The sequence below is a fragment of the Somniosus microcephalus genome, chromosome 1 (genome assembly GCF_052327205.1).
Source record: "Somniosus microcephalus isolate GS21.2 chromosome 1, FLI_Smic_1.0, whole genome shotgun sequence".
Taxonomy (NCBI): domain Eukaryota; kingdom Metazoa; phylum Chordata; class Chondrichthyes; order Squaliformes; family Somniosidae; genus Somniosus; species Somniosus microcephalus.
Window position 1 is genome coordinate 184,444,912 of NC_140987.1, and position 14,808 is coordinate 184,459,719.

A 14,808-nucleotide genomic window follows, 5' to 3' on the forward strand; every position below is an offset into this window, starting at 1 on the left:
GAGTACCTTCACCACATGGACTGTGGCTCACCACCATCTTCTCAAGGGCAATTAGGGATGGGCGATAAATGCTGGCCTTGCCAGCGATGCCCACATCCCATAAAAACAAATTAAAAATAAGTCTTTGGTACTGCCGATTAACTTGTATCTGGAGGTCTTGAGTACTGTCCAATGATGTAACCAATTCCAGTTTTCGACATTCTCTTCTAACCTGGGTGAGCTGTGGTAGGGCTCTTCAGTTTGGCTTCTTCTGACTCTTTTTTAAATTCATTCGCAGGATGTGGGTGTCGCTGGCAAGGCCAGCATTTGCTGCCCATTCCTAATTGCCCTCAAGAAGCTGGTGGTGAGCTGCCTTCTTGAACCGCTGCAGTCCATATGGTGAAGGTACTCCCACAGTGCTGTTAGGGAGGGAGTTCCAAGGTTTTGACCCAGCGAAAATGAAGGAACAACAATATATTTCCACATCAGGATGGTGTGTGACTTGGAGCAGAACTTGGAGGTGGTGGTGTTCCCATATGTCTGCTGCTTTTATCCTTCCAGGTGGTAGAGGTCGCGGGTTTGGGAGATGCAGGTCTCACTTTCTCTCTGTTGCCAGGCATTCAAGGCATTCCTTTGCTGGGCAGCTCCTATAAAAGTTTGGACTTCTCTGCATTTCCACCACACCCAGAGCTCAGGCTCTCTGACAAGGGATCTCTGCTTCACTACTTTCCACACATCCAGGCCTCTCCACAAGCACTTTTCTGTTCCAAAATCTGGCTGTCAAACTTGGGCACTTTTGCCTACTATGTCACCTTCTGTCCTGGCTCCCACTTTGCTACACTCAGATTAGCATGTTTCCCTGCACTCTCTTTGTTCCATTTTCCTGTTTTCCTTTCCGCCCTTGCTGTAGCCCCTTCAATCGTCTTCTCTCCCCTCCCCCCAACCCCCGGCCTTTGCTGCAACATCACATGCACCAGCTTGTTCCAGCCCACTCAGTTGATCCCCCCAGTTTTCCCAGGTGGCAGCTTTTCCTCTTGCTGGCCTGTTCTGCACTGGAAGGTGTGCACAGCTGCTGGCTACTGGGAACCTGCATTAACATACAAGAACAGGTCAGAGGATTGGACCGTGCCAGCTCACCTTAATCCCTGCCAATGACAAAAAAAGTATTTTTCAGATACTCCTTTTAATTCTACTTTACCCAATGTGAACATTGCAAATTAACAGCAAATATATCTCAGGACAGAAGGGCGACCTTTTTTAAAGCTGCAGGACACATGAAAGGTTCAATATAGTAACACATAAATAATCAAATCAATTCATGCAGAACAATGGATACCTGAGAGTAATTACAAGGCAATAGTCCAATTGAGTAGCACTGGGAGCAAAGTCTGAGATCAACTGTTTGTTTGTATAACATTACCATTTCAATTCAATGTAGATTTCATGGAAAGTATTCAGTATTAATTTAATGCTGAGCAGTTTTTGTATTTTATCAACTAATTTAAATGAATAACTCTATATGATACAGAAAGTGGCTTATTTGCTAATTTAATTTGGCAACATCAGGGACTTTCAACACCTGTTGATAACTTCCCCAATCTAATTGATAAACTTATTGATAGACTATATCAACAAGAAATATCTGTTTCAGTTGTTGAATTTTCCTTTCAGTTTACACGGAGTCAACAAGGAACAAGATTTGAAGTTTTACTTTCTTCTAACATGATACAATCCCTCCTGACAGGATTACTCAGGCTTTTTATATAGGATTACATAGGATATACAGCACAGAAACAGGCCATTCGGCCCAACCAGTCCATGCCAGCATTTATGCTCCACTCGAGCCTCTTCCCGTCTTTCCTCATCTAACTTTATCAGCATAACCCTCTATTCCTTTTTCCCTCATATGCTTATCTAGCCTCCCCTTAAATGCATCTATACTATTCGCCTCAACCACTCCCTGTGGTAGCGAGTTCCACATTCTCACCATTCTCTGGGTAAAGAAGTTCCTTCTGAATTTCCTATTTGATTTCGCAGCCATAGGCAGAACCATTTCATTTGGGCCACTCTGAATTAGTTTTCTCATATAAGGTTGATCATCTTACATCAAAATTCTTTATCTTTTACATATATATACACACACACACATATTATAAAGATCCAAATATGGGAACCAGAAGCGTTCTAGAATATGTACAGCATGAGTTATTTCACAATTCATTGCCCAAGTTTCATGCGCACACTTTGTCAGAAATTTTTCAACCAGTCCAAAAGCATGGCTCCTATTAAAGACATTAACAACAGCATTTTCAATTGACTGAGCACAATACATTCAAGTCTAACTGAGGATAGCCGCAAAACGAGCTGTAAAACATCAAGTATCAGCCAGTCATCTATTTCATTGCGTCGGTAGTAATGGAGAGCTCCTAACAGCCCAACTCCCTGCATTAAAAATGTGATGTAATATGAATAAATAGACTTCAACTGTACTATAGTGGAGAATAGCAGAACGACTGAAGTGCCCAGCCCATAGTATTAGCCTTCAGCTTGAACGGTCTAGCCTTAATATCCCCATTTAGAACAAGCAAACATCCAATATTGATAAAAGGTTTACATCATTCTTACCTAAACCTTTACTGGCACTTCTGTGAGGAGCAGCAAGTTTGTAGAAGCTCAAGCTTGAAAAAAAACAGAAAAATTAGGTAGAATTAGTAGGTTTCTAAAACACACACCAAAAAACCATCACAGCCATAGGCAGGAACATTTCATTTGGGCCACACTGAATTAGTTTTTCAGATCAAAATAATGTATGATGGGTCATCAAGTGCTGTACTGTAAATTGAGTGCTCTCTCCTTCCCTGCCTCCTGTTTATTGTAGGCTTACAACTTTATAAAGCCACTAACTGAGTCTAGCTTTTGTCAAATATATTTCCACAATACTGCTTTACAATGTGAAACATACCAATGTCTGGGACAAGGGGAACTTTTTTTCCCTGTGAATTTTCTCTGATCCCCTCCACCATGTGACTCTTCATTGGGGTACGGTTCCATGGGCATCACAAATTTGTATCTCACCCAAGTGAGCCTAGACACGAGTGTTAGCAAACAACTTGACCTTTTGGGGGGGCATCACAGAAGTCCAATCCCATCTTCACCCAATGTCCACACACATACAGTTCTAACAGTGGTCACCAGACAGTTATCAGAACTAGGAGCATTAACAAATTTTCCTTCTTCTGAAGCCAGAGACACTGAGGCCAACTGTATCACCACACCAGCTGAAATCAGCTAATTTAGTATTAACTGAGGATCAAACCCGAGACCTTTCTCATTGGTATGCCTGAACAACTAGAACCAATGACCACAGAGAAGAGGACACAAATGATAATATTTATACTTCATTGGCATTTTTCATGCTGAAATGTCTCTAACTGCATTTACACAATTAATAACCTTTATTTAAAGTAACCATTAATCTGTAGGCAAATGGCTTAGTTTAGCTGGTAGGGCTCCCGCCTCCAAGATTATGGGTTCAAGCTCCATTACAAAACTTGAACGATAGAAAGGCTTGCATTTAAATAGAGCCTTTCACGAACTCAGGTCGTCCCAAATCGCTTTACAGCCAATGAAGTACTCTTGAAATATAGTCACTGTTGTAACATAGGAAACGCGGCAGCCAATTTGCGCACAGCAAGGTCCTACAAACAGATGTTGATTAAATATTGGCCAGGACACTGGGGATAACTCTCCTACTCTTCTTTGAAATAGTGCCATGGATCTTTCATGTCCAACTGACAGGGCAGACAGGACCTCGGTTTAAAGTCTCATCCAAAAGACGGCATCTCTGACAGTGCAGCGCTCCCTCAGTACTGCACTGGACTGTCAGCCTAGATTTTTATGGTCAAATCTCTGGAGTGGGACTTGATCCTACAATCTTCTGACTCAGAGGTGAGAGTGCTGCCCACTGAGCCACGGCTGACACAAAAATCTAGGCTGACACTCCATTGCAATGCTCAGAGTTTTTTTTGGAGGTGTCTATTATATCTGTCTATTCCAGTGGTTCAAGTCTACACTAAAGTTCCCACCGCACTATTCAAAGCGTAGTTCTCGTGGCCAAATTTTCTTCCTCGCCAACACTGTCATGCATTTCATTGCTAGTTGTGCGAACTTGCAGAGAGCAAATATTACCACATTTGCCTATATAACAATGATGATTGCACTTCAAAACAATTCATAGTATGTGAAACGTTTTGAGACGTTTGAGAAATGTTTTTCTTTTGGGCCAGTCGGTATCAGATGGATGTGGAAGTCATGTTTAGAAGTATATGAACCAATCTCCTGAGAAATCTACAACAGCAGAATTTCTGTTTGCCCAACACAGAGTGCACACTCTCACCCTAGAAGACACCCCACTTATCCAAAAAATTTGGGTCAGACTGTCAGAGCCAATATTTAGTGGCTCCAGTGTGTGCAGAGGTTGTTACTGGAATTTAACTGGTTGAAACCACACAGCTAACCAGTACAGTGTACTGGTAAGCTCCTTGCTGCTTGGCCAGCTAGGACCATACTATCCATTAAGGCACTGGTTTGCAAAGTTATTGGGAGCCAAGTGGGAACATCACAGCCCTCAATGACAAGGCTATCCCTTTAGGTTCCATTAGTTTGGCTCGTCAATCATCAACAGTGCCCTGAATTATTGTGATTTAGCTTTCAGATTACCGAGTCTGCCACAGAGGGTGGACTTAGTTCTGAACTTCCCTTACCAGATGTGTCATCTTGGAATCACTTCGAACCCAAACAGATGCCGTAAAGCCTCCCCATCCCCACAAAGAAATACATGAGAAAGGTGAGAAACCACTACACAAGAGAAAGGTGAGAAAGCACTACACAAGAGAAAGGTGAGAAAGCACAACACAAGAGGAAGGTGAGAAAACACTACACAAGAGGAAGGTGAGAAAGCACTACACAAGAGGAAGGTGAGAAAGCACCACACATGAAAAAGGTGAGAAAGCACTACACAAGAGAAAGGTGAGAAAGCACCACACAAGAGGAAGGTGAGAAAGCACCACACAAGAGAAAGGTGAGAAAGCACTACACAAGAGAAAGGTGCGAAAGCACCACACAAGAGGAAGGTGAGAAAGCACCACACAAGAGGAAGGTGAGAAAGCACTACACAAGAGAAAGGTGAGAAAGCACTACACAAGAGAAAGGTGAGAAAGCACTACACATAAGGTGAGAAAGCACTACACAAGAGAAAGGTGAGAAAGCACTACACAAGAGAAAGGTGAGAAAGCACTACACAAGAGAAAGGTGAGAAAGCACAACACATGAGAAAGGTCAGAAAGCACTACACAAGAGAAAGGTGAGAAAGCACTACACAAGAGAAAGGTGAGAAAGCACTACACAAGAGAAAGGTGAGAAAGCACTACACAAGAGAAAGGTGAGAAAGCACCACACAAGAGAAAGGTGAGAAAGCACTACACTAGAGAAAGGTGAGAAAGCACCACACAAGAGGAAGGTGAGAAAGCACCACACAAGAGAAAGGTGAGAAAGCACCACACAAGAGAAAGGTGAGAAAGCACAACACAAGAGGAAGGTGAGAAAACACTACACAAGAGGAAGGTGAGAAAGCACTACACAAGAGGAAGGTGAGAAAGCACCACACATGAAAAAGGTGAGAAAGCACTACACAAGAGAAAAGTGCGAAAGCACCACACAAGAGGAAGGTGAGAAAGCACCACACAAGAGAAAGGTGAGAAAGCACTACACGAGAAAGGTGCGAAAGCACCACACAAGAGGAAGGTGAGAAAGCACCACACAAGAGGAAGGTGAGAAAGCACTACACAAGAGAAAGGTGAGAAAGCACTACACAAGAGAAAGGTGAGAAAGCACTACACATAAGGTGAGAAAGCACTACACAAGAGAAAGGTGAGAAAGCACTACACAAGAGAAAGGTGAGAAAGCACTACACAAGAGAAAGGTGAGAAAGCACTACACAAGAGAAAGGTGAGAAAGCACCACACAAGAGAAAGGTGAGAAAGCACTACACAAGAGAAAGGTGAGAAAGCACTACAGATGAGAAAGGTGAGAAAGCACCACACAAGAGAAAGGTGAGAAAGCACCACACAAGAGGAAGGTGAGAAAGCACCACACAAGAGAAAGGTGAGAAAGCACTACACATGAGAAAGGTGACAAAGCACCACACAAGAGAAAGGTGAGAAAGCACTACACATGAGAAAGGTGAGAAAGCACTACATAAGAGAAAGGTGAGAAAGCACCACACAAGAGAAAGGTGAGAAAGCACGACACATGAGAAAGCACTACACAAGAGAAAGGTGAGAAAGCAGTACACAAGAGAAAGGTGAGAAAGCACGACACGAGAAAGCACGACACGAGAAAGGTGAGAAAGCACTACACAAGAGAAAGGTGAGAAAGCACTACACAAGAGAAAGGTGAGAAAGCACTACACATGAGAAAGCACTACACAAGAGAAAGGTGAGAAAGCACTACACAAGAGAAAAGTGAGAAAGCACGACACATGAGAAAGGTGAGAAAGCACTACACAAGAGAAAGGTGAGAAAGCACCACACATGAGAAAGCACTACACAAGAGAAAGGTGAGAAAGCACTACAGAAGAGAAAGGTGAGAAAGCACCACACAAGAGAAAGGTGAGAAAGCACTACACGAGAAAGGTGAGAAAGCACGACACATGAGAAAGGTGAGAAAGCACCACACAAGAGAAAGGTGAGATAGCACTACACAAGAGAAAGGTGAGAAAGCACTACAGAAGAGAAAGGTGAGAAAGCACTACACATGAGATAGCACTACACAAGAGAAAGGTGAGAAAGCACTACAGAAGAGAAAGGTGAGAAAGCACCACACAAGAGGAAGGTGAGAAAGCACTACACATGAGAAAGGTGAGAAAGCACTACACATGAGAAAGGTGAGAAAGCACTACACAAGAGAAAGGTGAGAAAGCACTACACAAGAGAAAGTTGAGAAAGCATCACACAAGAGAAAGGTGAGAAAGCACTACACAAGAGAAAGGTGAGAAAGCAGTACACAAGAGAAAAGGTGAGAAAGCACTACACATGAGAAAGCACTACACAAGAGAAAGGTGAGAAAGCACTACACAAGAGAAAGGTGAGAAAGCACTACACAAGAGGAAGGTGAGAAAGCACTACAGAAGAGGAAGGTGAGGAAGCACTACAGAAGAGAAAGGTGAGAAAGCACTACACATGAGAAAGGTGAGAAAGCACAACACAAGAGAAAGGTGAGAAAGCACTACACAAGAGAAAGATGAGAAAGCACTACACATGAGAAAGGTGAGAAAGCACTACACATGAGAAGGGTGAGAAAGCAGTACACAAGAGAAAGGTGAGAAAGCACTACACAAGAGAAAGGTGAGAAAGCACTACACAAGAGAAAGGTGAGAAAGCACCACACAAGAGAAAGGTGAGAAAGCACCACACAAGAGAAAGGTGAGAAAGCACCACACAAGAGAAAGTTGGGAAAGCACTACACATGAGAAAGCACGACACGAGAAAGGTGAAAAAGCACTACACAAGACAAAGGTGAGAAAGCACTACACAAGAGAAAGGTGAGAAAGCACTACACAAAAGGTGAGAAAGCACGACACAAAAGGTGAGAAAGCACGACACATGAGAAAGTTGAGAAAGCACTACACATGAGAAAGGTGAGAAAGCACTACACAAGAGGAAGGTGAGAAACCACTACACAAGAGAAAGGTGAGAAAGCACAACACAAGAGAAAGGTGAGAAAGCACTACACAAGAGAATGGTGAGAAAGCACTACACACGAGAAAGGTGAGAAAGCAGTACACAAGAGAAAGGTGAGAAAGCACTACACAAGAGAAAGGTGAGAAAGCACTACACAAGAGAAAGGTGAGAAAGCACTACACAAGAGAAAGGTGAGAAAGCACTACACAAGAGAAAGGTGAGAAAGCATCACACAAGAGAAAGGTGAGAAAGCACCACACAAGAGAAAGGTGAGAAAGCACCACACAAGAGAAAGGTGAGAAAGCACTACACAAGAGAAAGGTGAGTAAGCACTACACAAGAGAAAGGTGAGAAAGCACTACACAAGAGGAAGGTGAGAAAGCACTACACAAGAGAAAGGTGAGTAAGCACTACACAAGAGAAAGGTGAGAAAGCACTACACAAGAGGAAGGTGAGAAAGCACTACACAAGAGAAAGGTGAGAAAGCACTACACATGAGAAAGGTGAGTAAGCACTACACAAGAGAAAGGTGAGAAAGCACCACACAAGAGAAAGGCGAGAAAGCACGACACAAGAGAAAGGTGAGAAAGCACTACACACGAGAAAGGTGAGAAAGCACCACACAAGAGAAAAGTGAGAAAGCACTACACAAGAGAAAGGTGAGAAAGCAGTACACAAGAGAAAGGTGAGAAAGCACTACACAAGAGAAAGGTGAGAAAGCACCACACAAGAGAAAGGTGAGAAAGCACGACACAAGAGAAAGGTGAGAAAGCACTACACAAGAGAAAGGTGAGAAAGCACTACACAAGAGAAAGGTGAGAAAGCACTACACAAGAGAAAGGTGAGAAAGCACTACACATGAGAAAGCACTACACAAGAGAAAGGTGAGAAAGCACTACACATGAGAAAGGTGAGAAAGCACTACACAAGAGAAAGGTGAGAAAGCACTACCCAAGAGAAAGGTGAGAAAGCACTACACATGAGAAAGGTGAGAAAGCACTACACATGAGAAAGGTGAGAAAGCACTACAGAAGAGAAAGGTGAGAAAGCACCACACAAGAGGAAGGTGAAAAAGCACTACACAAGAGAAAGGTGAGAAAGCACTACACATGAGAAAGGTGAGAAAGCACCACACAAGAGAAAGGCGAGAAAGCACTACACAAGAGAAAGGTGAGAAAGCACTACACGAGAAAGGTGAGAAAGCACCACACAAGAGAAAAGTGACAAAGCACTACGCAAGAGAAAGGTGAGAAAGCAGTACACAAGAGAAAGGTGAGAAAGCACTACACATGAGAAAGCACTACACAAGAGGAAGGTGAGAAAGCACTACACAAGAGAAAGGTGAGAAAGCATTACACAAGAGAAAGGTGAGAAAGCACAACACAAGAGAAAGGTGAGAAAGCACTACACAAGAGGAAGGTGAGAAAGCACCACACAAGAGAAAGGTGAGAAAGCACTACAGAAGAGGAAGGTGAGAAAGCACTACACAAGAGAAAGGTGAGAAAGCACTACACATGAGAAAGGTGAGAAAGCACTACACATGAGAAAGCACTACACAAGAGAAAGGTGAGAAAGCACCACACAAGAGGAAGGTGAGAAAGCACTACACACGAGAAAGCACTACACATGAGAAAGGTGAGAAAGCACTACAGAAGAGGAAGGTGAGAAAGCACTACACAAGAGAAAGGTGAGAAAGCACCACATATGAGAAAGCACTACACAAGAGAAAGGTGAGAAAGCACGACACATGAGAAAGGTGAGAAAGCACAACACAAGAGAAAGGTGAGAAAGCACTGCACAAGAGAAAGATGAGAAAGCACTACAGATGAGAAAGGTGAGAAAGCACTACACATGAGAAAGGTGAGAAAGCACAACACAAGAGAAAGGTGAGAAAGCACGACACAAGAGAAAGGTGAGAAAGCACTACACACGAGAAAGGTGAGAAAGCACTACACAAGAGGAAGGTGAGAAAGCACTACACAAGAGAAAGGTGAGAAAGCACCACACAAGAGAAAGGTGAGAAAGCACTACACAAGAGAATGGTGAGAAAGCACTACACACGAGAAAGGTGAGAAAGCAGTACACAAGAGAAAGGTGAGAAAGCACTACACAAGAGAAAGGTGAGAAAGCACTACACAAGAGAAAGGTGAGAAAGCACCACACAAGAGAAAGGTGAGAAAGCACCACACAAGAGAAAGGTGGGAAAGCACTACACATGAGAAAGCACTACACGAGAAAGGTGAAAAAGCACTACACAAGAGAAAGGTGAGAAAGCACTACACAAAAGGTGAGAAAGCACTACACATGAGAAAGTTGAGAAAGCACTACACATGAGAAAGGTGAGAAAGCACCACACAAGAGGAAGGTGAGAAAGGTGAGAAAGCACTACACAAGAGGAAGGTGAGAAAGCACCACACAAGAGAAAGGTGAGAAAGCACCACACAAGAGAAAGGTGAGAAAGCAGTACACAAGAGAAAGGTGAGAAAGCACTACACAAGAGAAAGGTGAGAAAGCACCACACAAGAGAAAGGTGAGAAAGCACTACACAAGAGAAAGGTGAGAAAGCACTACACAAGAGAAAGGTGAGAAAGCACTCGACAAGAGAAAGGTGAGAAAGCACCACACAAGAGAAAGGTGAGAAAGCACTACACATGAGAAAGCACTACACAAGAGGAAGGTGAGAAAGCACTACAGAAGAGAAAGGTGAGAAAGCACCACACAAGAGGAAGGTGAGAAAGCAGTACACGAGAAAGGTGAGAAAGCACCACACAAGAGAAAGGTGGGAAAGCACTACACATGAGAAAGCACTGCACGAGAAAGGTGAAAAAGCACTACACAAGACAAAGGTGAGAAAGCACTACACAAGAGAAAGGTGAGAAAGCACTACACAAGAGAAAGGTGAGAAAGCACTACACAAAAGGTGAGAAAGCACTACACATGAGAAAGTTGAGAAAGCACTACACATGAGAAAGGTGAGAAAGCACCACACAAGAGGAAGGTGAGAAAGCACTACACAAGAGAAAGGTGAGAAAGCACCACACAAGAGAAAGGTGAGAAAGCACTACACAAGAGAATGGTGAGAAAGCACTACACACGAGAAAGGTGAGAAAGCACTACACAAGAGAAAGGTGAGAAAGCACTACACAAGAGAAAGGTGAGAAAGCACTACACAAGAGAAAGGTGAGAAAGCACTACACAAAAGGTGAGAAAGCACTACACATGAGAAAGTTGAGAAAGCACTACACATGAGAAAGGTGAGAAAGCACTACACATGAGAAAGGTGAGAAAGCACAACACAGGAGGAAGGTGAGAAAGCACTACACAAGAGAAAGGTGAGAAAGCACCACACAAGAGAAAGGTGAGAAAGCACTACAGAAGAGAAAGGTGAGAAAGCACCACACAAGAGGAAGGTGAGAAAGCACTACACATGAGAAAGGTGAGAAAGCACTACACATGAGAAAGGTGAGTAAGCACCACACAAGAGAAAGGTGAGAAAGCACCACACAAGAGAAAGGCGAGAAAGCGCTACACAAGAGAAAGGTGAGAAAGCACTACACACGAGAAAGGTGAGAAAGCACCACACAAGAGAAAAGTGAGAAAGCACTACACAAGAGAAAGGTGAGAAAGCAGTACACAAGAGAAAGGTGAGAAAGCACTACACAAGAGAAAGGTGAGAAAGCACTACACATGAGAAAGGTGAGAAAGCACAACACATGAGAAAGGTGAGAAAGGTGAGAAAGCACTACACAAGAGAAAGGTGAGAAAGCACCACACAAGAGAAAGGTGAGAAAGCACTACACAAGAGAAAGGTGAGAAAGCACTACACAAGAGAAAGGTGAGAAAGCACTACACAAGAGAAAGGTGAGAAAGCACTACACAAGAGAAAGGTGAGAAAGCACTACACATGAGAATGCACTGCACAAGAGAAAGGTGAGAAAGCACTACACATGAGAAAGGTGAGAAAGCACTACACAAGAGAAAGGTGAGAAAGCACTACCCAAGAAAAAGGTGAGAAAGCACTACAGAAGAGAAAGGTGAGAAAGCACCACACAAGAGGAAGGTGAAAAAGCACTACACATGAGAAAGGTGAGAAAGCACTACACGAGAAAGGTGAGTAAGCACTACACAAGAGAAAGGAGAGAAAGCACTACACAAGAGAAAGGTGAGAAAGCACTACACAAGAGAAAGGTGAGAAAGCACTACACAAGAGAAAGGTGAGAAAGCACTACACAAGAGAAAGGTGAGAAAGCACTACACATGAGAAAGCTCTACACAAGAGAAAGGTGAGAAAGCACTACACATGAGAAAGGTGAGAAAGCACTACACAAGAGAAAGGTGAGAAAGCACTACACAAGAGAAAGGTGAGAAAGCACTACACAAGAGAAAGGTGAGAAAGCACTACACAAGAGAAAGGTGAGAAAGCACTACACAAGAGAAAGGTGAGAAAGCACTACACATGAGAAAGGTGAGAAAGCACTACACAAGAGAAAGGTGAGAAAGCACTACCCAAGAGAAAGGTGAGAAAGCACTACACATGAGAAAGGTGAGAAAGCACTACACATGAGAAAGGTGAGAAAGCACTACACATGAGAAAGGTGAGAAAGCACTACAGAAGAGAAAGGTGAGAAAGCACCACACAAGAGGAAGGTGAAAAAGCACTACACAAGAGAAAGGTGAGAAAGCACTACACATGAGAAAGGTGAGAAAGCACCACACAAGAGAAAGGCGAGAAAGCACTACACAAGAGAAAGGTGAGAAAGCACTACACACGAGAAAGGTGAGAAAGCACCACACAAGAGAAAAGTGACAAAGCACTACGCAAGAGAAAGGTGAGAAAGCAGTACACAAGAGAAAGGTGAGAAAGCACTACACATGAGAAAGCACTACACAAGAGGAAGGTGAGAAAGCACTACACAAGAGAAAGGTGAGAAAGCATTACACAAGAGAAAGGTGAGAAAGCACAACACAAGAGAAAGGTGAGAAAGCACTACACAAGAGGAAGGTGAGAAAGCACCACACAAGAGAAAGGTGAGAAAGCACTACAGAAGAGGAAGGTGAGAAAGCACTACACAAGAGAAAGGTGAGAAAGCACTACACATGAGAAAGGTGAGAAAGCACTACACATGAGAAAGCACTACACAAGAGAAAGGTGAGAAAGCACTACACATGAGAAAGGTGAGAAAGCACTACAGAAGAAAAAGGTGAGAAAGCACCACACAAGAGGAAGGTGAGAAAGCACTACACACGAGAAAGCACTACACATGAGAAAGGTGAGAAAGCACTACAGAAGAGGAAGGTGAGAAAGCACTACACAAGAGAAAGGTGAGAAAGCACCACATATGAGAAAGCACTACACAAGAGAAAGGTGAGAAAGCACGACACATGAGAAAGGTGAGAAAGCACAACACAAGAGAAAGGTGAGAAAGCACTGCACAAGAGAAAGATGAGAAAGCACTACACATGAGAAAGGTGAGAAAGCACTACACATGAGAAAGGTGAGAAAGCACAACACAAGAGAAAGGTGAGAAAGCACTACACAAGAGAAAGGTGAGAAAGCACCACACAAGAGAAAGGTGAGAAAGCACCACACAAGAGAAAGGTGGGAAAGCACTACACATGAGAAAGCACTACACGAGAAAGGTGAAAAAGCACTACACAAGAGAATGGTGAGAAAGCACTACACACGAGAAAGGTGAGAAAGCAGTACACAAGAGAAAGGTGAGAAAGCACTACACAAGAGAAAGGTGAGAAAGCACTACACAAGAGAAAGGTGAGAAAGCACCACACAAGAGAAAGGTGAGAAAGCACCACACAAGAGAAAGGTGGGAAAGCACTACACATGAGAAAGCACTACACGAGAAAGGTGAAAAAGCACTACACAAGACAAAGGTGAGAAAGCACTACACAAGAGAAAGGTGAGAAAGCACTACACAAAAGGTGAGAAAGCACTACACATGAGAAAGTTGAGAAAGCACTACACATGAGAAAGGTGAGAAAGCACCACACAAGAGGAAGGTGAGAAAGGTGAGAAAGCACTACACAAGAGGAAGGTGAGAAAGCACCACACAAGAGAAAGGTGAGAAAGCACCACACAAGAGAAAGGTGAGAAAGCAGTACACAAGAGAAAGGTGAGAAAGCACTACACAAGAGAAAGGTGAGAAAGCACCACACAAGAGAAAGGTGAGAAAGCACTACACAAGAGAAAGGTGAGAAAGCACTACACAAGAGAAAGGTGAGAAAGCACTACACAAGAGAAAGGTGAGAAAGCACTACACAAGAGAAAGGTGAGAAAGCACTAGACAAGAGAAAGGTGAGAAAGCACCACACAAGAGAAAGGTGAGAAAGCACTACACATGAGAAAGCACTACACAAGAGGAAGGTGAGAAAGCACTACAGAAGAGAAAGGTGAGAAAGCACCACACAAGAGGAAGGTGAGAAAGCAGTACACGAGAAAGGTGAGAAAGCACCACACAAGAGAAAGGTGGGAAAGCACTACACATGAGAAAGCACTACACGAGAAAGGTGAAAAAGCACTACACAAGACAAAGGTGAGAAAGCACTACACAAGAGAAAGGTGAGAAAGCACTACACAAAAGGTGAGAAAGCACTACACATGAGAAAGTTGAGAAAGCACTACACATGAGAAAGGTGAGAAAGCACCACACAAGAGGAAGGTGAGAAAGCACTACACAAGAGAAAGGTGAGAAAGCACCACACAAGAGAAAGGTGAGAAAGCACTACACAAGAGAATGCTGAGAAAGCACTACACACGAGAAAGGTGAGAAAGCACTACACAAGAGAAAGGTGAGAAAGCACTACACAAGAGAAAGGTGAGAAAGCACTACACAAGAGAAAGGTGAGAAAGCACTACACAAAAGGTGAGAAAGCACGACACATGAGAAAGTTGAGAAAGCACTACACATGAGAAAGGTGAGAAAGCACGACACATGAGAAAGGTGAGAAAGCACAACACAGGAGGAAGGTGAGAAAGCACTACACAAGAGAAAGGTGAGAAAGCACCACACAAGAGAAAGGTGAGAAAGCACTACAGAAGAGAAAGGTGAGAAAGCACCACACAAGAGGAAGGTGA

General features: G+C 43.3%; 1 protein-coding gene across 9 annotated transcripts in view; it reads right to left on the minus strand.

Moving 5' to 3' along the window:
* The window catches only part of rgmb (repulsive guidance molecule BMP co-receptor b), a 262,214-nt gene that overhangs the window by 156,386 nt on the left and 91,020 nt on the right, over window positions 1–14,808 (minus strand). For all 9 annotated transcript variants that reach the window (XM_085987971.1, XM_085987980.1, XM_085987933.1 and 6 more), the window contains one exon: window positions 2,605–2,657. The gene's annotated coding sequence lies outside the window, so the exon portion shown is untranslated. The remainder of the gene's footprint in view (window positions 1–2,604; window positions 2,658–14,808) is intronic.